We start from the raw sequence: 22,957 nt of genomic DNA on the forward strand, positions 1-22,957 counted from the left end.
TTAAGAAACACTAAAGCTATGGCATATCCGATCAATCAGTTATATGCCAGCTATCGGATATAGTCGCATCGGTTGGCCGAAAATAAAACCCATAGAAAATCCCAATTTCCTAACTTTACTAACACCAAAGTTAGGGAATTTGCGATCATTCAGTTATATGGCAGCTATAGGATATAGTCGGCCGATCCTTATGAAATTTGGTAGGTCGGATTAATTGGCCAAAAAAAAAACCCATAGAAAATCCCAACTTCCTAACTTTACTAACACCAAAGTTATGGAATTTGCGATCATTCAGTTATATGGCAGCTATAGGATATAGTCGGCCGATCCTTATGAAATTTGGTAGGTCAGATTGATTGGCCAAAAATAAAACCCATAGAAAATCCCAACTTCCTAACTTTACTAACACCAAAGTAATGGAATTTGCGATCATTCAGTTATATGGCAGCTATAGGATATAGTCGGCCGATCCTTATGAAATTTGGTAGGTCAGATTGATTGGCCAAAAATAAAACCCATAGAAAATCCCAACTTCCTAACTTAACAAACACCAAAGTTATGGCATTTCCGATCAATCAGTTATATGGCAGCTATAGGATATAGTTGGCCGATCCAGGCCGTTCCGACTTATATACTGCGTGCAAAGGAAAGAAGGGTGTGTACAAAGTTTCAATTCCATATCTTTAAAACTGAGAGACTAGTTTGCGTAGAAACAGACAGACGGACAGACGGACAGACGGACAGACGGACAGACAGACGGACAGACGGACAGACGGACATGCTTATATCAACTCAGGAGGTGATCCTGATCAAGAATATATATACTTTATAGGGTCGGAGATGTCTCCTTCACTCCGTTGCACACTTTTGACCAAAATTATAATACCCTCTGCAAGGGTATAAAAATAAATCGACTACAGATTCAAAATGGAAAATAATATTTAATAAATCTATTTCTCAAAAAGAAAAATTCGAGGGAATTTTATTGATTGATTTTATTGATTTATTGATGATGATAGCTATGATAGCCACATTCTATGAGTAAGTAAAAATTTTATTATATGTACCAGTGCTCAATAACAATTCTAAAAGTTAAGATTGAAGAACACACCAACGTTATCTCATTTCTAAACGTTCAGGTATATAGCAGCTATACGATATAGCCAGTCCCATCTTTCTATCTTAAGAAACACTAAAGCTATGGCATATCCGATCAATCAGTTATATGCCAGCTATCGGATATAGTCGCATCGGTTGGCCGAAAATAAAACCCATAGAAAATCCCAATTTCCTAACTTTACTAACACCAAAGTTAGGGAATTTGCGATCATTCAGTTATATGGCAGCTATAGGATATAGTCGGCCGATCCTTATGAAATTTGGTAGGTCGGATTAATTGGCCAAAAAAAAAACCCATAGAAAATCCCAACTTCCTAACTTTACTAACACCAAAGTTATGGAATTTGCGATCATTCAGTTATATGGCAGCTATAGGATATAGTCGGCCGATCCTTATGAAATTTGGTAGGTCAGATTGATTGGCCAAAAATAAAACCCATAGAAAATCCCAACTTCCTAACTTTACTAACACCAAAGTAATGGAATTTGCGATCATTCAGTTATATGGCAGCTATAGGATATAGTCGGCCGATCCTTATGAAATTTGGTAGGTCAGATTGATTGGCCAAAAATAAAACCCATAGAAAATCCCAACTTCCTAACTTAACAAACACCAAAGTTATGGCATTTCCGATCAATCAGTTATATGGCAGCTATAGGATATAGTTGGCCGATCCTTATGAAATTTGGTAGGTCAGATTGATTGGCCAAAAATAAAACCCATAGAAAATCCCAACTTCCTAACTTAACAAACACCAAAGTTATGGCATTTCCGATCAATCAGTTATATGGCAGCTATAGGATATAGTTGGCCGATCCAGGCCGTTCCGACTTATATACTGCGTGCAAAGGAAAGAAGGGTGTGTACAAAGTTTCAATTCCATATCTTTAAAACTGAGAGACTAGTTTGCGTAGAAACAGACAGACGGACAGACGGACAGACGGACAGACAGACGGACAGACGGACAGACGGACAGACGGACAGACGGACATGCTTATATCAACTCAGGAGGTGATCCTGATCAAGAATATATATACTTTATAGGGTCGGAGATGTCTCCTTCACTCCGTTGCACACTTTTGACAAAAATTATAATACCCTCTGCAAGGGTATAATAACCAAAAATGGCAGAACCAGTGCTATTATTGTCAGAAAACCATCTAAATCAAGCCCTGAACCAAATCAGGCAAGTGCCGCAATTTGGAGGCAACACGCTCGAACTCAGTCCGTTCATCAGGAGGATAGATTTTATCCTGGAGTTGTACCTTACAACATGTATACGCCAGTCGAGCGTATTCTTTAGTGCTATTGAAATGCAGCTTCACGGAGATGCCCAGAGGATATCTCAATTATCAACAGCCAGATGCTGGAGGGATTTAAGGAACGCCCTCATCAACGAATATAAAACTCAGACGCCCTGCGAAGAACTACTAATACGTCTGTATAACACCCCTTTCCTGGGTGTATACGTAAGTTTGTTGAGGACATTGAGTTCAAATCTTTTGTAATATTAAATAAATTAGCCTTAGAAAATAACGCTTCAAATACAATTTTATACACAAATGCTCTTAATAATACAGTTAAAGATGATATTATGAAAAAATTGCCAGACAGACTTTTTATGACATTGGCTAGGTATGATATTACTAATGCTAATAAACTAAAATGTGTAGCACAACAAGAAGATTGTTATGAAACATTTTATTCAGATCGAACAAAGAATTCACAAAGTCAAAACCAAGATAAGAGAAATTATCAACCCCAACAAAATAATAATAAACAACAAAACTATAATTCCCAAAACCAATACAGGCAGCAGAATAATATTTCCCCAAATCAATATAAGCAACAAGCCAGTACATCTCAAGGCCAACATAAGCCTAATTATAATAAAAAAAATAACAGCGAAACTTTTTATGAAAACCACCCATTATATCAAGCAACAAAACAAGAATTCCAACAAAAATTAAATGATAATCAGGTTAGGAATCCTATAAATTATCAATCACAACAAAATGGGGCTAATGCTCCTAATCGACCAATAAAAAGAAATCGCGAAAGTACGAGTGGCCATATGAAAATGGATACCGAAAATTTTAATCATCAAGCCTCGGACACCGAACAGGAAATAGAAACCCTTACATACGAATCATCATGAATAACCAAGAGTTCCGATGTGTTGTAGACACAGGCTCTTCTATAAATTTAATTAAAGAAAATTACTTTCATTTTCCAACCAAAAATAAACCTCTTAAAGTTCCTGTCCTACCATGCAAGTAAGCTTTGTCCGACCAAACAAACATTTTGGGTCCATAATTTTTCCGATAGATATGATATGCTCATAGGAAGAGAATATCTCGAAGCTTGTAACGCAATTATTAATTATAAATCAAAAACAGTTAATTTAAACGGTTATTAATTCGGAATGAGATTTAATTATAACGATTTCGAATATAAACAAGGAGAAGCAGAAATTGATTGCTGCGATCCCCCATTTTCAACAGATACACCTTTTAATTTTGCAATAAATAACGACTTGCAAGAAACCAATAAGTTTAGATTAGAACACCTTAATGACGAGGAAAAAGATAATCTTAAGAAAATTTTATATGAATTTAGCGACATACAGTACAAAGAAAGTGACAATTTGACTTTCACTAGTACTATCAAGCATGTCATTCATACAAAAAATGAGCAACCGGTTTACAAAAAACCATTCAAATATCCTCAAGCTTACGACCAAGAAGTCGATTCGCAAATGAGAGATATGATAAAACAGGGAATAATTCGAAAGTCAAATTCGCCTTATTGCTCACCCATTTGGATAGTACCTAAGAAAGGTGATGCATCTGGAACAAAAAAGTTCCGCATCGTAATTGACTATCGTAATTTAAATGAAATTACGGTAGATGACAAATACCCTATCCCGGTCATGGATGAAATATTGGACAAACTTGGTAGATGCCAATATTTTACCACTATTGACCTTGCAAAAGTTTTTCACCAAATACAAATGGATACAAATTCTATTCCAAAGACAGCTTTTTCCACCAAAAATGGCCATTATGAATATACTCGTATGCCCTTTGGATTGAAAAATGCCCCTGCTACCTTTCAAAGGTGCATGAACAATCTCTTAGAAGATTTGATCTACAAGGATTGTTTGGTCTACATGGACGATATTATCGTGTACTCCACTTCATTGGAGGAACATGTATTATCTTTGCGAAAGGTATTTGAAAAATTACGAGAAGCTAATCTCAAGCTTCAACTCGACAAATGCGAGTTTATGAAAAAGGAAACAGAATTCCTTGGACATATTATAACAACAACTGGTATAAAACCAAATCCTCTCAAAATAGAGGCAATACAAAATTTCCCTATACCCAAATCCCCAAAACAAATAAAATCCTTTTAGGTCTTTGTGGATTTTATAGGAAATTTATCCCAAACTTTCCTAAAATAGCAAAACCAATGACAGCAAAGCTTAAAAAAGGCGTAACTTTAAATATAAAAGATAATGATTATGTACAAGCGTTTGAAAAACTTAAACTTTTAATAATGTCCGATCCAATACTTATATACCCAAATTTCGAAAAACCATTTTCATTAACAACAGATGCAAGTAATATTGCTATAAGAGCAGTATTATCGCAAAATCATAAACCAATCTGTTATGCCAGCAGAACTCTTAATGAACACGCAAAAAATTATTCGGCAATAGAAAAAGAACTTTTAGCTATTGTCTGGGCCACCAAATATTTCAGGTCCTATCTTTTTGGCAGAAAATTTCTGATCCTAAGTGATCACAGGCCTCTAGTATGGCTCAATAATATTAAAGAACCTAATATGAAATTACAACGCTGGAAAATCAAACTAAATGAGTTTAATTATGAAATAAAATATTTGCCCGGTAAAGAAAACCATGTGGCAGACGCCTTATCTAGAATAAGAATAGAGGAAGCCTATTTAGAAGAGACTTCCAGTAATTCAAATACAATAACAACAGTAGCTACAGTGCATAGTGCACCAGAAGATAACCAAAACCACATTTCAATAACAGAAAGACCACTGAATTATTATAACAGACAACTAGAATTTATAAGAGGAGACTTAAATGAAGTCGAAGTAATTAATTATTTTTATAAAACAAAAATCATAATAACATATAAAGAGATGACAATAGAAAACGCAAAACAATTAATAATTGAATACTTTTCTAATAAGAAAAGCGTAATATATTTTCCAATTGAAACAGACTTTTTAATTTTTCAAAACAGATAACTTAACTAAAACAATGAAAACTAATAGTAAATTTATAGATATTAACACTTACGCAGAATTCAAAGAAATTATTATTAAAACACACAGAGAACTTTTACATCCAGGAATAGAAAAACAAACAGCACTTTTTAAAGAAAAATATTATTTTCCCGATCACCAAAAATTAATTCAAAATTTTATTAATGAATGCGAGTTATGCAACATCGCAAAAACAGAACACAGAAATACTAAATTAGAATTCGAAATAACCCCAGAAATTTTTAATCCAAGAGAAAAATATGTCATTGATTTTTATATGATAGATAATAAACAATTTTTATCTTCTATAGACATTTATTCAAAATTTGCCACCTTAATAGAAGTCAACAGTCGAGATTGGTTAGAAGCAAAAAAAGCATTAACTAAAGTTTTCAATGAAATGGGTAAACCAAACCAAATCAAAGCAGACAAAGATTCAGCTTTCATGTGTGCAGCATTGCAACTTTGGTTAAAATCTGAAGATGTTTTTATTGATATAACAACAAGCAAAAATGGAATTTCTGACGTTGAGAGATTTCATAAAACGGTAAATGAAAAGTTAAGAATCATAAACAGTGAAGCAGACATAGAAAATAAGCTAACAAAATTTGAAACTATTCTTTATGTCTATAATCATAAAACAAAACATAACACGACAGGCAGAACTCCTGCAGATATTTTTATTTTCGCTGGAACTCCAAAATATAATACACAGTCAAATAAAATCAATAAAATAGAAAAACTAAATGAATCACGAGATAAATTTGAATTTGATACTAGATATCGACAAGCTCCACAAGTAAAATCAAAAACCACTAATCCGTTTAAAAAGACAGGAAAAATCACAAAATTAGATGATAATCATTACGAAGAAGTTAACACAGGAAGAAAAATAATACATTATAAGTCTAAATATAAGAAAACAAAGAAAACAAGAAAGGAAAGCTAACTTCGGGCGGAGCCGAAGTTGATATACACTCACTCGCATATCTCTGCGTACACCCCAAAAAAATTTCAAAATCTAACTTTGAACATTAACTGTTCGGCCATTTATGCATGTATTTTATCATTCTTTTTTTAAACAAAACTATGGTTTATTGTCTTCATTGACGTAGAAATATTAGAAATATTTAACAGGGGGTTATATTTTATTTTTAATTTTAAACCTAACACTACAAAAAAGTGTACGCGCAAAAGTCTGCGTACAGCAGTTTTCAACTTCGAGGAATGCAGGATTGTGCGATTTCCGTTAATTTTGTTGTCGCCGATCTACTTTAGAATGTCTAACAAGAAAGGAAAGCTAACTTCGGGCGGAGCCGAAGTTGATATACCCTTGCAGAATACTCTGTAAATTATATTCTTCAAAATTATTCATATGATGCATTCTTAACACTCATAAAAAATCCCAACTTTCTATCTTTAAAAACACCAAAGTTATGGCATTTCCAATCGTTCAGTTATATGGCAGCTATAGGATATAGTCGACCGATCCTTATGAAGTTTGGTAGGTCGGATTGATTGGCCAAAAATAAAACCCATAGAAAATCCGAACTTCCTAACTTAACAAACACCAAAGTTATGGCATTTCCAATCGTTCAGTTATATGGCGGCTGTAGGATATAGTCGGCCGATCCTTATGAAATTTGATAGGTCGGACTGATTGCCCAAAAATAAAACCCATAGAAAATCCCAACTTCCTAACTTTACAAACACCAAAGTTATAGCATTTCCGATCAATCAGTTATATGGCAGCTATGGGATATAGTCGGCCGATCCTTATGAAATTTGGTAGGTCGGATTGATTGGCTAAAAATAAAACCCATAGAAAATTTCAACTTCCTATCTTTACGAACACCAAAGTTATGGCATTTCCGATCAATCAGTTATATGGCAGCTATAAGATATAGTCGGCCGATCCCGGCCGTTCCGACATATATACTGCGTGCAAAGGAAAGAAGGGTGTGTGCAAAGTTTGAACTCGATAGCTTTAAAACTGAGAGACTAGTTTGCGTAGAAACAGACAGACGGACAGACGGACAGACGGACATGGCTATATCAACTCAGGAGGTGATCCTGATCAAGAATATATATACTTTATAGGGTCGGAGATGTCTCCTTCACTGCGTCGCACACTTTTGACCAAAATTATAATACCCTCTGCAAGGGTATAGAAATAGACATTACGCAGTTAAAATGAAACTCTTTCATTACAATAACGAGCATATTGCAACATGGAACAAAAAGGCAAGGAAATTTCTGTTGAGGAGTGGAAAATTATATTAAAAGGTTTTTTGGATGGAAAATCTTATAGAGAAATTGGTGCTTTAGTTGCTAGAACCCACTCATCCATCCAAAGAGTGATAAATAACTACAACTCGGCTGGAAGTATCTTGCCAAAGGCTCGTTCTGGCCGTCCGCCTTTGCTTATAAACCGCGAGCAGAGGAATATTATCAAATCTATTCAGCTCAACCCAAGGACGACAGCTCACCAGGCAAAGCTGAAGGTCGAGGATAGATTTTCCAAAAGAGTTTCCGAAGATACTGTACGCCGGACCATAAAAAAGGCTGACTACCATAGCAGAGTCGCCCGCAAAAAAACCTCTCATATCGGAAGTCAATAGACAAAAGCGCCTAACCTTTACTAATGAGTATATTTCCAAACACCAAGACTTCTGGAATAAGATTATATTTCCCGACGAAACTAAATTCTGCATATTTGGAATCAAGGGAAAGGTTTTGGTATGGTGGAAAAGCGGAGAAGCCTCAAATTAAGAAAATTTGGTTGGCACAGTAAAGCAAGGAGGAAGCGGAATAATGGTGTGGGGGTGTATGGCAGCAAGTGGCGTTGAAAAATTGGCATTTATCGAGTTAATAATGGATCAGAAAATCTATATTGACATATTAAAAAACAATTTAAAAGAAAGTGCTGAAAAATTAGGGCTCGAAAGTGAATGTTGGTTCCAACAAGGCAACGACCCGAAGCATACGGCGCAGAATACCAAGCTTTGGCTGCTGTATAACGTCATAAATCAGCTGCGAACACCTCCCCAAAGTCCTGATCTAAGCCCAAATGAGCATTTTTGGGATCTTCTTGAGAGGAAAATCCGAAGACACACGATAACATCTAAAACAAGAAAGGAAAGCTAACTTCGGGCGGAGCCGAAGTTTATATACCCTTGCAGAATACTCTGTAAATTATATTCTCCAAAATTATTGATATGATGCATTCTTAATACTCATAAAAAATCCCAACTTCCTAACTTAACAAACACCAAAGTTATGGCATTTCCGATCAATCAGTTATATGGCAGCTATAGGATATAGTCGGCCGATCCTTATAAAATTTGGTAGGTCGGATTGATTGGCCAAATATAAAACCCATAGGAATTTCCAGCTTCCTAACTTTACAAACACCAAAGTTATGGCAAATCCGATCAATCAGTTATATGGCAGCTATAGGATATAGTCGGCCGATCCTTATGAAATTTGGTAGGTCGGACTGATTGGCCAAATATAAAAGCCATAGGAAATCCCAGCTTCCTAACTTTACAAACACCAAAATTATGGCATTTCCGATCAATCAATTATATGGCAGCTATAGGATATAGTCGGCCGATCCCGGACGTTCTGACATATGTATATACTGCGTGCAAAGAAAAGAAGGGTGTGTGTAAAGTTTGAACTCGATAGCTGTAAAACTGAGAGACTAGTTTGCGTAGAAACAGACAGACGGACAGACGGACATGGCTATATCAACTCAGGAGATGATCCTGATCAAGAATATATATACTTTATAGGGTCGGAGATGTCTCCTTCACTGCGTTGCACACTTTTGACCAAAATTATAATACCCTCTGCAAGGGTATAATTAACGAAAATAAATACGATAATTCCAGATGCACGCCAAATGAAAACCAAACCTAACTTGTTGATCAACACTATCAACATCTTATTAATTTTAATACATTTTACAAAACTTACCAATGGCCAAAATTTGGAAATCAATCCCGTTCAAGCAAAAAACGGTTATATAATATTTAAAACAGGAACCTTGGACTTACCATCCGCTCGCAGAACAACAACCAAAGCTGATTTGGTTTGAAGATTTTTGAACCACTAAGCGCAGACTGCGATGTGCACTGTTCCTATCTCATTAGATTGATTTATATTATTTGGAATACATACATATATGCAAAACATTCTTCTGCTACCACTGATATGAATTTGTAAACCAAGATGAAATATATGCTTAAATATTAAAAAATATACTGTAACATATAATATTCTTATTTTTATCATTAACCCAATAGTGAATACGCCCATATTGTTAGGGTACCAAGTCTGAAAAGTAGCAACCCTGCAGTTCCGAAATTCATCACTACAAAAATTCTTCACTGTTTAATCAGCAGCGGACTGCGACGCCGGCAGACCCAAAGGCAAAGTTGGCAGAGCCGAGTGCGACGCAGGCAGACCCGAAACTCTCAGTCCCCGATCGTAGGCAACGCAGAAAAATTTCCATCTCCCTCTCTTACTCTGTCTCTCTCCCCATAAAATGAGCTGAGAGGTGGAGGACAATGTATTAAAATCAGATCGACCTTTATACACCCTTGAAAATAAATTAGCATAAGTTTTTTATTCTAGTCGTTGATTCTTATTAATTATATTTTTTTATGGAAATACTTTTTAAAAATAAAATTATTATGATAGTTTTGAAAGGTTCCTTTTTTAAGTGAATTTAAGTTATGTGATTATTTTGCATAGTCGGACATGCTTTTATATACCCTGCTTTGACGCGAAGCGAAACATGTAAAGACAAATTAGGCAAAGGAAAGAACAATAGGATTAACGGCGCCCTTGTTTTCAACTGAAGTTGTTTTCGCGGTTTTTACGTGCACTTGCATTTGAGAGAACGGAGAGAACAGATCGAAAATTAGATTTTTTGTAAAATTGTATAACTAAATTTATCAGAAATTTAGGTAAGTGTTATTTTATTAATTATTTTGAACTGTACCTACATATACTGTTAATATATTTATACATTATTTAAGGCGAAGCTTATAATAAAACTGTTGGGCCAGCATAAACTAAGCTGGACTTGGCCGGCGGCAAAACAAGAAACGCAGTAAGTTTTTATATATTTTATAATAATTTTTCTTTTTTAGATATACTTGGTCAGGAAGAGCCAGTACATAAAGCACGAAGTCAAAAAAGAGCACCGAAACCGAAACATCCTCAACACCTTCGAGTCAACTGAAAACGTACATACATACATGTATGTAGATTGAATTAAGTTAAATTAATTAGTTATATGTAATTAAATAAATAAAATAATAATGAAATAATGTAATGAAATAATAATGAAATAATAATTTACTGAATGAATTTTACTGATGAAAAAAAAGCGATGAAAATGCGATGAAAAAGCGATGAAAATGAGATGAAAAAGCGATGAATTACTGATTAAAGATGATGAATTACTGATGAAATGTGATGAATTCATCACTCTTTAATCAGTAATTCATCACTCGTTAATCACTATTTCATCGCATTTTAATCACTCGTTCATCGCATGTTCATCAGTAAACGCTGTTCAAAAAGTGATGAATTACTAATTAAAGAGTGATGAAAAACTGAAAAAAGAGTGATGAATTACTGATTAAAGAGTGATGAATTTTTCACTGATTAACTCCTAGGACATGCCAATGTTAAATTCATCACTAATTTCTATGAAGTTTCATCGCCGATTAATCAGCAGTGATGAATTTTTGGTGATGAAAAAGCGATTAAAAGGTGATGAACGGTACTGCAGGGAAAAGAAAAAATATTCTTGCTGCATCGAAATGAAATGATCGCACACATGCACCCCTGTATGAGAATGCATGAACACGCATACATACAAAGCCCAATTCAAGCGCAGGCCAACCTTCTTCAAAATGCGCGTCTCTGCGACTGAACGACCGAACTCGAGCGCGAGCGTCAAAATAAGAATTAGAACGAAAGCGAAAAAAACCCGAAGGCACACGAAGTGTCCGGGGCCTGCTGATTCCAGCACTGGGGCCTGCTGATTCCAGCACTGGGGCCTCCCGATTGAAAAATTTTGTGACCAAATTCGTTGTATGAAATAACCAGTCTATATGTTGTATGGTTAGTGATAGTAATCTGAGAAGCTCTTGAAGGTACATAATAATATATGAAATAATATGTAAGCACGGTAAATCTTGACCGAGCACTTAAATATCTAGTAAAAACAGATTGAGAACCGGTATTTTTATATTTCCTAACAAGTCTGGACTTTACATTTCTTAAGTGTGTATTTCTCTTTGCTAAACCAAGGTGATTTATTGGAAATTGACGGATAGTACCACGTAACAAAGGAATTGAAAAATAAGTTTATTGCAGTCTAAAAAACATTAACTGCATCGGACACATTATTGCATAAGTAAAGATCAGGCCAATTAAAGCCAGAAATAAAATTATTTAGCCTCAGAAAGTCTGCCTTGCGAAAACAATGTATTGGATTTTTCTGATTTTTCTTCTATAACTCAACCCGTATCAAATGAAAGTTCGATTGTAGGGTGATATGGATCTTCAGGTTGTGTGAGTGGTGCTACTCTGGACAGAAACACACCTTCAGGATTTGATACAAAACACAAATCAAGTAGGCGACCTAATGAATTTCGAACATGGCTTCAGTGCTGCCAGAAACTCCCAAGCAGAAATTGCTAGATTAAAAAAAAAGTTGCTAGAAATTGCTAAAAATTAAATACATTTTTGGCATCTCTACCGACACAACACAGCACAAAAGTGACCAAATGTGTTCATACTGAGTTAAAAAATAATTCCGATATCTTTGTGATCATTTTCGATCGTAATTGGTTCAGTAAATTGGAATAGGTATAAAAAAGTTCAAAATAATGAAGAAAAATAACAAAATTTTTAGTTTTGTAATAAAGTTGCTAAAATTGCAAAAAAAAAAATGAGAAGTTGCAAGATTTGTTGCTAATAGCAAATCGAAAAAAAAAGTTGCAAATTTTTTTAAAAGTTGCTAGATCTAGCAACTAAATAGCTAAATTGGCAGCCCTGCATGGCTTACTTGAGATAGAGATTTGTCAAGCAGGCCGTCAATAAAATCATGCTGTGCTATAGGTAGTAAGACGTTCGATCCATCCTCAGTGGACCAAGTAAGTTTAAATGGTTTAAGTTGAGTTGTTGTATTTAGGCGAAATAATTTTGATTATTCTCACTGGTTTAGACACCAGAAATCCTCATTCGTGATTTAACTAATGTTGATTTAAAATTTTTTTTTTCAACTTAGTTTGTTTTGCGGATACAAATAATGTTTTATTTTCGCGAAGTAATTTTTTAAGTCCTCTTTAGGTAATCACTCGCGCGGATATTACTTGTATCCTACCGGCTGCGCCAATTATGTTTTTAGGTTCGGGATATATTAAAATTTTTATTTCAATATATAACGGAGTTTTTATTGGTAAAGTTCTTTCAAGTAAGATCCCAATCTTAAACTGATTTAACAAAATGCATTATTCTTATAACTATGGCTTCTACCGATGACAGCGCGCGAGCATCGAAAGTGGACTTTATTTAGATAATTTTGATTGGACAAATGTCGGATTGATTTGAATAAACTGCAATAGTTGGCTCTGGACTTATGTTATTGACAATTGTTAAATGTTTATGTCGGATTGATTTGAATAACTGCAATAGTAGGCTCTGGACTTATGTTATTGACAATTGGAATAATGGGTATCTCTGGATATACAGGTTGTATGTTGGGTTTGGTAGCTAGGGTGTTTGCGTATACGTCACTTATTTATATATTTAACAATAATCAAACCAAAATAATTTCCAGTATAACCATTACTATTTATATAAGCGAATCTTGTTAATTAATGTTTTGATTGATCTGATTGGGTTTTACTGGATTTCCCCAATTCTTTGCAGCAAATGCTGGATCAAATTTGGATGTTTAGTTCTTTAATGGTATTTTGGATTTGTATTAGTTGAGTTTGTGTTAAGCTATGGCGGTGGCGGAAATGGGATCGTCTTAGTTTCCTTTTGATTTGATTTAATTTGATACATTGATTGCAGATTAATTTTTTGGTGAGGTTTGGTTGGGTCTATTGTTATTTTGGGAATGGCGTTTTCAGAATTTAATGCTGTTGATATGGCATTTGTTAGGATTTGAACATGGGTGTCTATTTCGTTAGAGTTTATGTTTTCTTTGTTTGGTATATTTCTCAAATTTTGTAGAATTAATGTGTTCCTGTAAATGCTGTTTATTTTATTGAAGTTGTATATTGTTTTCGGTTGGTTGTAGATGAGATTACTCCTCTGGTGTATTATAAGTTCGATTCCATGATGGTCTGAGGAAAAATCTTTTATTACTTTGCACCCGTACATAAAAGTGTGATTGTCTATTTTAATTGAGTTTGAGGTAATGAAAAAATCTATTGATGAGTCTTGTATTAAATTTGGGCGGGTTGGTTCTTGGCTGGGAATGATAGTAAGTGAAGGCTGACCAGATAACCATTGATCGAGAACCTTTCCTGACTGATTTACATTGCGATTGTTATGATTTGGTTTGTTCCAAGAAGGATGCTAGGCGTTTAGGTCGCATCCGATAATTATCTGATCGTAGTTTTTAATTTTTAATATTAAATTCATCAGTTTATTTATTTTATTATTACGTTATGTGGCTTTAGTTGTTTAGGTTTGTATGTAAAGAAATTCATATTATTTTTTGACAGTATTGTTTTGGTTTTATCGAGAGTTTCGAGGGAGAAAGTTTTAATATGGGTAACATTATTATTTAAGATGATTAAATTGAACTTATAGTTAAATATGCTTTTTAGTTTTAAAGAATTTTCGTTGTAGAGTACTATGACCGGTATGTTCTTTATATTAAGGTCTGGTTCAGAAGTCGAATCCTTTGAGCCTGCGGTCTTTTGGGTAGGAGTCGTCTTGGCAATTGCAGCTTTGTTTTTCTTAATCGTTGTAGATTCTTCCAGGGGCGGAAACATGACGTCTTTGTTGTTATTTCCATTCGTTGGACGCGGAAAGTTGTCGACAATTGATGTTTTGGCGGTTTTGATGTTTTGTTGTATCATGAGAAGTTTGTTCTGCTCTCTTAATTTCTGTAGCTCCTGGAGTAGTCCATGGAGCTCTGCGTTGGTGGTTTTCGAAGGTGATTCATCTTCATCGTCTTCTTCATCATTGGATTCGTCGAAGCTGGATTCAGATTTTTCTGTATATGATTTTGTGTATTTACGCTTAGTATTTGTGCTTTCGAAATCCATTTCATTGCTATCGCAATTAAGGCTACTTACAGGTGTATTAGGTATTTGCTTTACCGTTGGATCGGTTATTGTTTTGGTAATATTTGTTGATATGTTCGCTGTTGGTTCAGGAACTAACTGAGTGGTTGATGTACCGGGACTCTCTGCCATTAGGGCACTGATAATTGTTTTTTTGTCATATGGCATGATTCTCAGTTTACGAGGGCTTTTTATTGGTTTTTCATTTTTGGGTGACCGACGCCTGTGCTGCATATGCAACCGTCGGTGTTATATTGTTTTTGTCCGTTTGATTCACTCTTCTTTTTTTTCTTTTATATTTTTCAGTCACTATCTGTATTACTGAGAATTTCGGAATTCCAAGAAATCAAGCTTTTCACAGAAGCTGCCTTTCCACTAGTTTTCGGCGGCATTATTTCATGATCATGACGGAGCAGGAACGCGTTCACCCTTATACTTTTTTTGAGCAACCTTTTCAGGTATAAGGCACCCACCCCTAACTGAACGCGTAGGCAGGCAAAAAGTATAAAAATGTGGCTACCAATTTTTCTCGAGCATTCGTTCTTGTGTGTTAAGTGAACTAAGTGAAATAAAGCAAAATGTCTGGTCGTGGAAAAGGGGCTAAGAAAGCTTCGCAGAAATCGTGATTCTCAGAAATGTTAATTTCAAGAAAAAAACACAATTCTACGAAAGCACAATTGCAATACCCCAGTTAGTGAATTAAAGCCAAATATATGCACAGATAGTGACTGAATCCTAATTTCATACTCAGATAGTGACTGAAAAAAGAAAAAAAAATGTGGATCTGTCACAGATCACAAAATAAAAGCAGCTTGCTGCAACTTCATCCTCGAAATATCAATATCATCAAGACCGATTGTGCCTTCAACACACCGATTACCATGTCCATAAATCCAAATACGGATGTCACGATTGGATCAACATCCGAGTCAAAAAAACGATGGACTTCGAAGAAACTTCAAGGAAGCGCCAACGAAATACCGACTCCTCCACTGAATATAGTGATGATTACACAGAAGACTCCTCTGAATCAGAAGGGGAAGAAGAAGAAGAAGATGATGCCCCCATCACCAAAGATCAACTGAATAGCTTAATAGAGGAATTAACCCTCCTTCGTGAAGAAAATCAGCACCTAAGGGAAGAAGAGGCTGACACAAAGCAAAACTCGGGCGACAACAACAAGGACTATCCTAAACTCGAGAAGTTCAGCAAGCTACAATCGAAGAATACAGCAATGAAGACAGCCAAGAAGTCAGCAAAGAAGACAGAAGAAGCTTACAAACCACATCCAAATGAGATTAAGCAATGCCACAAATGCCAAAGACTCCTACATGTCGCCTCCAATTGCAATATGCCCTATAGATGCGTAAAATGTACAGATACACACGCCCCAGGGCAATGTAAAATCAAAAAAGGTGACAACGAAGTAGAGAATGAGACATCCAAAGCCCGATGCATTAACTGCAAGGGGCAGCACACAGCTAATGCTAAAACATGCCCAAAAAGAATCGAATTACTAGAAAAAATAAACCGTAAACGAACTGAAGCTATAAACAAATCGACCAAAATCAATCACAAAATTGTACCTATTTAAACAAAGTTCCCAGGCAGCTCCTACCAGCAACATAAAAACCACAAATCCAGTCATAAAGCAACACATGAACAATACAAAAAAGCAAGAAATCGACATCGACTCTCATAATCTATTTGGAAAAAATATAATACAATGCATTGACATAATGCAGAAAACAATATTAAAATACCCAAATAACAAGGAGGAAAACACAAAGAAAACCATCTTACTTGAATTTATACTTCAAATGTCCCAATAAAGCCTCTAAAAGTCTTATTTCTAAATGTTAATGGTATAAGGCAAAGGCGAAAAAGAAATGAATTTAATAATTTTCTAAATACTCATCGTCCAGATGTCTGGTTAACTGCCGAGCATCACCTTAACCAAAACAATGCAGCCTTGTTAAAAAACTACAAGTTTTTAAGACAAAACTCAGGCACAAAACGACCCAATATTGCATCTCAATAACCTGGAATCTCAGTAGGAATATGCATAAAAAATGGTATTAAATACAAACAAATAACTTTAGAACCCATGATCTCCATTGAAGCAGTTGCAATTCAACTATCTTACAAGGATAGCCAAAATAGATATAAATATATTGTTTTTGCATCCCTCTACAATCGCCGTCAAGATAAACTCAACACTCAAGATCTTAATAAAATCATAAACTCTTTCAACCAAATTCCAAATTGCACCGAATTTGTCATTGGATGCGATCTTAATGCTAAACATCCGTCATTGAACAAACCCTACTATAACCCTCGACACTTAAACCAGTCAGGAACAACATTAAATTATGTTAATGCAAGACAACGACTAGATTCATCCATAGACCTATTTATAACGTCAACCACAACCTCCTTAGATTTTCATTCACAACATTTTGGGTGCCAAGTTATTAAGGACTTTCCATCAGGCCATTTCTCCATCCAAATTAATATTAACATAAGAAAATCCCGACTAATAATTTATGAAAACAAATCAATACATAATTTCAACAAAATTAATCCGACTCTCTTTAATAGAATAATTCTACAAAATACGACAAATATTCAAAACGAAACCAACATAAGTCAACATGAAATAGATAACCATATTCAGTACCTATCCAACGCCATTACGTAAGCAATACAAAATCCTGCAGCCATCACAAAACTGGAAATCAAACCAAATAGACCTAAGTACGCGACCATCAACTTAATCAAACAATGCTTAAAGCTAATATGCCAGAAACGCAACTTAAGACGCACCATGTTTCAAAAATCATTCTCTTTAACAATAGAACATAATATGATCATCAAACGAGCAATCAAGGAAATTGATATACAAATAAAAAAACACATAGAATTAACCGAACTTAAAATTATTGACAGCAGGCTTAGAGCTATAAGCCCGAGTAAAATCAGCTACAAAACAATCCAAAACCTAAACCCTCAGATCCCCAAAAAGGAGAATTTTTTATCATAACCTAATACTTAATGACAATGAAAAGAACTTAATTGATATAGAAATAGACAAAAAGACCTTCCCCAGACTTAACACCGATTTTGCCAACGTAAACGCTCTGACCTGGTCTTTCAACCAAATACACAAACAGAACCAAGATATGTCTCTTAATAACTTATCACACAGAGAACACCGATCCCAGGTGGAATCTACAATACATGAACTGATCACCGAACCCCACAATAGCATCATAACTTTCAATAACCAAAATACAGCCGATGGTGAATGGGAAGAATCTGACGAACTCGGCTTCACCAATGCCGACGAGTTATTCAACATTCTTAAATGTAAAAATAATAAAAAAGGACTTGGAGACGATAACACCAGCAATTTCATCATAAAATGTTTTAACACACCTGTGCTAAAACACCTAAGTATTATTTTTAACCACTGCATCAATCGCAGTTACTTTCCCTCCTACTGGAAACACTGCAAAATTATCCCGATCCTTAAACCAAACTCTAACCCTAGCCACCTCCGCAGTTATAGACCTATCCTCTCGGCAATTAGTATGTTGTTCGAAAAAATTATTGTATCATGAAACAATAAATAAGGCAAATAAAGCAATACGACATATTGAGAAACAAACAATATGGCTTTCGTGAGGGAGTAACCCTTAACCACGCTTTCCTATCGGTAAACAACTTTTTTTTTGAAAACCCCAACCCCAACACCGCAAGATTAATACAAAACTACCTAGCAGACAGAACCTTTGCCGTTTCCAACCTAGATAACACAGAAAACTCTATGACCAGATCTATAACAGCAGGAGTGCTTCAAGGCTCTATACTGGCCCCCATTTTGTATAATATATATTTAGCAGATATGCCGTCTTACGGACCACCCGAACCAAACTCGACCACCCGAATAATTAAACTTATTTATGCTGATGACATCCTTATCTTAGGGTCTCGTGCGTCCGCTCACCGAACCGAATCAGAAATGAACAAATTTTTAGACACACTATGTGAATACTTTACAAAATGGCACCTTAAATTAAATAGTAGCAAATGTGTAAGCAGCATTTTCAAAGGACCAACAACTTGCAACCTCTATAAGAGTGCAAAAAAATGTTGTCCCAAATTGTTCATTTATTACAATATTCCTCTTCAAAATCAAAAACAATTAAAATACCTAGGAGTAATATATGACGAACAAGAAAGGAAAGCTAACTTCGGGCGGATAGAAAGAAGGGTGTGTGCAAAGTTTCAATTCGGTAGCTTTAAAAATGAGAGACTAGTTTGCGTCGAAACAGACAGACGGACAGACGGACATGGCTATATCAACTCAGGAGATGATCCTGATCAAGAATATATATACTTTATAGGATCGGAGATGTCTCCTTCACTGCGTTGCACACTTTTGACCAAAATTATAATACCCCTGCAAGGGTATAAATATTTATCTAGTGAACACAGCATCTTGGGTTTTAAAAATGTTCGGGAAATTAAATAATAATTTTATTGTATAACTTTATCAGATGGACTGCTTTTGCATCTGAAACAGTACAGTCTGAACAAAAACATTTTTATACATGTCTGCAAGTGATTGTTTTACAGCTCGCGGTGAAAACTAAATGTTTCGATTTGGTTCACTCCTAATTTGGAGTTCCCAGCCAATAAAACAAAAAAGCGTAAAATGTTTTGAAAATTTGTCTGCTTTGAAGATGTAATGGTGGTCCTGAAAAGGACCGATTGCTGAATGAAGTACAAGCTGTACTTGTTTTTTACCGCCGAAACCGTACAGGGTGCGGCCTTACCTCTTCAGGGCGTACACGTCATCCATGGCTGTGACAGTCGTCCTCTTGGCGTGTTCGGTGTAGGTGACGGCATCACGGATAACGTTCTCCAGGAACACCTTCAGAACACCACGTGTTTCCTCGTAAATTAGTCCGGAGATGCGCTTCACACCGCCACGGCGAGCCAACGGCGTATGGCTGGCTTCGTAATACTCTGGATGTTATCACGCAGCACTTTGCCATGACGCTTGGCGCCACCTTTTGCCAAGCCTTTGCCTCCTTTACCGAGACCAGTCATTTTTCACTTTTCTACTATTAACACACTGCACGAAAGTCACTGAAGAACCAATTCCGATTTTTCGGCGTGCCCCTATTTATACCTAAACCCATAGATACCCGAGCGAGTCCGAGCGATATATTCGTCTCGCTCTTCGCTCGTCAAACGAGATGGCCTCTGCCTCTTTCTCTTTCCAACCCTCCACATTTTGCTATATAAGCAGGCAGCGAACGCGGCAACCGTTTATTGTGTTTTCAGACGCGAAGTGAACATCAGTGAATATAAATATCAACATAGAAATCGAAAATGGCTCGTACCAAGCAAACCGCTCGCAAGTCGACTGGTGGCAAGGAGCCACGCAAACAACTGGCCACCAAGGCCGCTCGTAAGAGCGCCCCAGCCACCGGAGGCGTGAAGCAGCCCGATCGCTATCGCCCCGGAACTGTGGCCCTGCGTGAGATCCGTCGCTATTAGAAGAGTACCGAGCTGATGATTCGCAAACTGCCTTTCCAGCGTCTGGTGCGTGAGATCGCTCAGGACTTTAAGACTGATTTGCGGTTCCAGAGCTCGGCAGTGATGGCTCTTCAGGAAGCTAGCGAAGCATATCTTGTTGGCCTTTTTGAAGATACCAACTTGTGTACCATTCATGTCAAGCGTGTAACAATCATGCCCAAGGACATCCAGTTGGCCCGTCGCATTCGCAATGAGCGTGCTTAAGCTGAGACGGTCTCAACTCGCGACCAATGCGCTAGCATACTTTGTACAAATCGGTCCTTTTCAGGACCACAAAATACTTTTGATGACATATTAAGTTTTCTTTTGCCGTCTTCTACTTATAATAAATATTTAAATATGTATTTTATTTTAATAAATAATTCGCTTTAGGGGTGTGGCACTGGGATGTGAACAATGTGCAAGGTTTTAAGGGAATAGCACTAACCATTCAACTTGGGACTTGATACGATTTTAAATAGGAGCAAGATTGTAAGGAAATAGCCAAGCCATTAAAATCTCATTAAAAAATCGAAAAACTATTAAACTCAACTTGAAAATAGTTTAGCAACGATAACGAATCCCTTACTTATTAAAACCTTTCTCGAAAAAGTTCGAATTCGTATTTTTTTTCGATTGGTATTTGGTGGGACTTTTATCAGGCACAAGGTTGTATGGGTCAAGCACAACCCACATGGCGACTTCAAATCTCTTTAAAAAATCGAAAAACTATAAAACGCACTCTGAAAATAAGTCAGCAGTGTTGGGGAATCCCATAACTATTAAACAAAATAAAAAATATGTCAAAAACAATACAATTTATATTTTTCTTATGGGAATAGCCAAGCTAAATTTGCCTATTTTGGACAAACTATCATAAACATTACTAAAGAATTAAGTCGGCCAAAGCATGCAAATGATTTGTTTAAGAAAATCTTAAATAACTATAACATTTTGAAACTTTTATATTTTTTTCATCTCGAAAACTATGACCGAATGTGCCCTTAAAGCAAACTTTTTATGTCGACTGGGCTCAACTTGGAACAAGTAATAAAATATCTTAATTAATGAAAACGGATTAAATTTTCAATATTTCCTAAAGTAAAAAGTTTAAATTTCATTTTGTATTAAGAATCGTAAAAATATTTGTTAGATTTCTAATTTTAAAATAGGTTTTTAAATAAATTGCTCAAGTTACAAATGACAATGTTCAAGTTTATTCAGCGATAAAAGGCCAAACAAGATGTTACATTTTCATAAATGCAAAGTGGTTCATGAAACATTTAAGTTCGTATAGAATCAACCACATTGTTTCGATTAAATTTCTTAAATACTAAAAACAAGAAAATAAGTTTGCACTTCAAGCAGACATCAGCACAGCAAATGACTGATGTCAGACCCATAGTAGAAGTGCTCTCCTCCTCGATTCTCATCCGTATGAAGGAGGTCGGCAGCAAGCGCGCGCGCCACTTTCTAAACAACAAAGTGTATTTAAGTGATCAAAAATGTCTGAATCTGCAGTTGCAACGGCCGCGTCCCCAGTGGCTGCCCCATCAGCGACTCAAAGGCAAAGAAGCCCACTGCACCGCCATCGCACCCGCCAACTCAGCAAATGGTGAACGCTTCCATTAAGAATTTGAAGGAACATGGCGGCTCATCGCTTCTGGCAATCAAGAAAAATATCACAGCCACCTACAAATGCGATGCCCAGAAATTGGCTCCATTCATTAACAAGTATTTGAAATCTGCCGTCGTCAATGGGAAACTGATCCAAACAAAGGAAAAGGGCGCGTCTGGTTTATTTAAACTGTCGGCGTCTGCCGCGAAGGATCCCAAGCCAAAGGTTGCGTCTGCTGAGAAAAAAGTCAAAAGCAGGAAGGTAGCCGTTAAGAAGACCGGAGCCACCGCCAAGAAGGCTGCCGGAGTTGCCGACAAAAAGCCCAAGATCAAGAAGGCTGTGGCCACCAAAAAGACCGCCGAGAAGAACAAAACCGAGAAGGCAAGGGCCAAGGATGCTAAGAAAACTGCAACCGTGAAGGCAAAGCCAGCAGCACCAAAGGCCAAATCGACCGCAGCGAAGCCGAAGGCAGCTAAAGCACCCAAAACCAAGCCAGCGGCGTTTGCTAAGGCGGTAAAGAAAGCAGCTGCCCCTGCTACAGCTAAGAAGCCGAAAGCAAAGACTACTGCTGCCAAGAAGTAAACCGTGAAAAAGTACCTGTACCTGGACGCTCACTGTCACAATTTAAGATTTCGAAATCTGAAATTGATTTATACAAGCCCTTTTCAGGGCTACCATGTTTGTTAAGGGGGTCCTCTACTCTCGAGGCCCTAAAATGAAGGGTGTTTTCGTGGATGGATTGTAAAAAAACTACTGAACCGATTTTGAATTTTTTTTTTTTTATTTGCAAGGTACATTTTTGAACATTAAAAAAATTCTTCTGTTGTACGAAAAAAACGAATATCGCGACCTTGGAGTGCCATCAAATGTCGCCATCTAAAGAACGCAGTTGTGACTTTTAGGTAACGATTTTTCCACATGGATGATCTGAAATCAGAAAAATTTTTTGTAATCGGAGTTACGTTGACTATGTTTTCCAGTGTACGATTTTTTTTA

At 36.2% G+C, this 22,957-nt stretch overlaps 3 pseudogenes; 2 read left to right on the forward strand and 1 right to left on the reverse strand.

Moving 5' to 3' along the window:
• Window positions 1–19,514: 19,514 nt before the first annotated feature.
• On the reverse strand, window positions 19,515–19,872 carry LOC108049697 (annotated as a pseudogene).
• A 98-nt stretch (window positions 19,873–19,970) lies between these two features.
• Window positions 19,971–20,568, forward strand: LOC123037153 (annotated as a pseudogene).
• Window positions 20,569–21,848: 1,280 nt separating this feature from the next.
• Window positions 21,849–22,543, forward strand: LOC108039111 (annotated as a pseudogene).
• Window positions 22,544–22,957: the final 414 nt, after the last annotated feature.

Source organism: Drosophila rhopaloa, unplaced genomic scaffold, assembly GCF_018152115.1.
Source record: "Drosophila rhopaloa isolate 14029-0021.01 unplaced genomic scaffold, ASM1815211v1 contig_1, whole genome shotgun sequence".
NCBI classification, from domain to species: domain Eukaryota; kingdom Metazoa; phylum Arthropoda; class Insecta; order Diptera; family Drosophilidae; genus Drosophila; species Drosophila rhopaloa.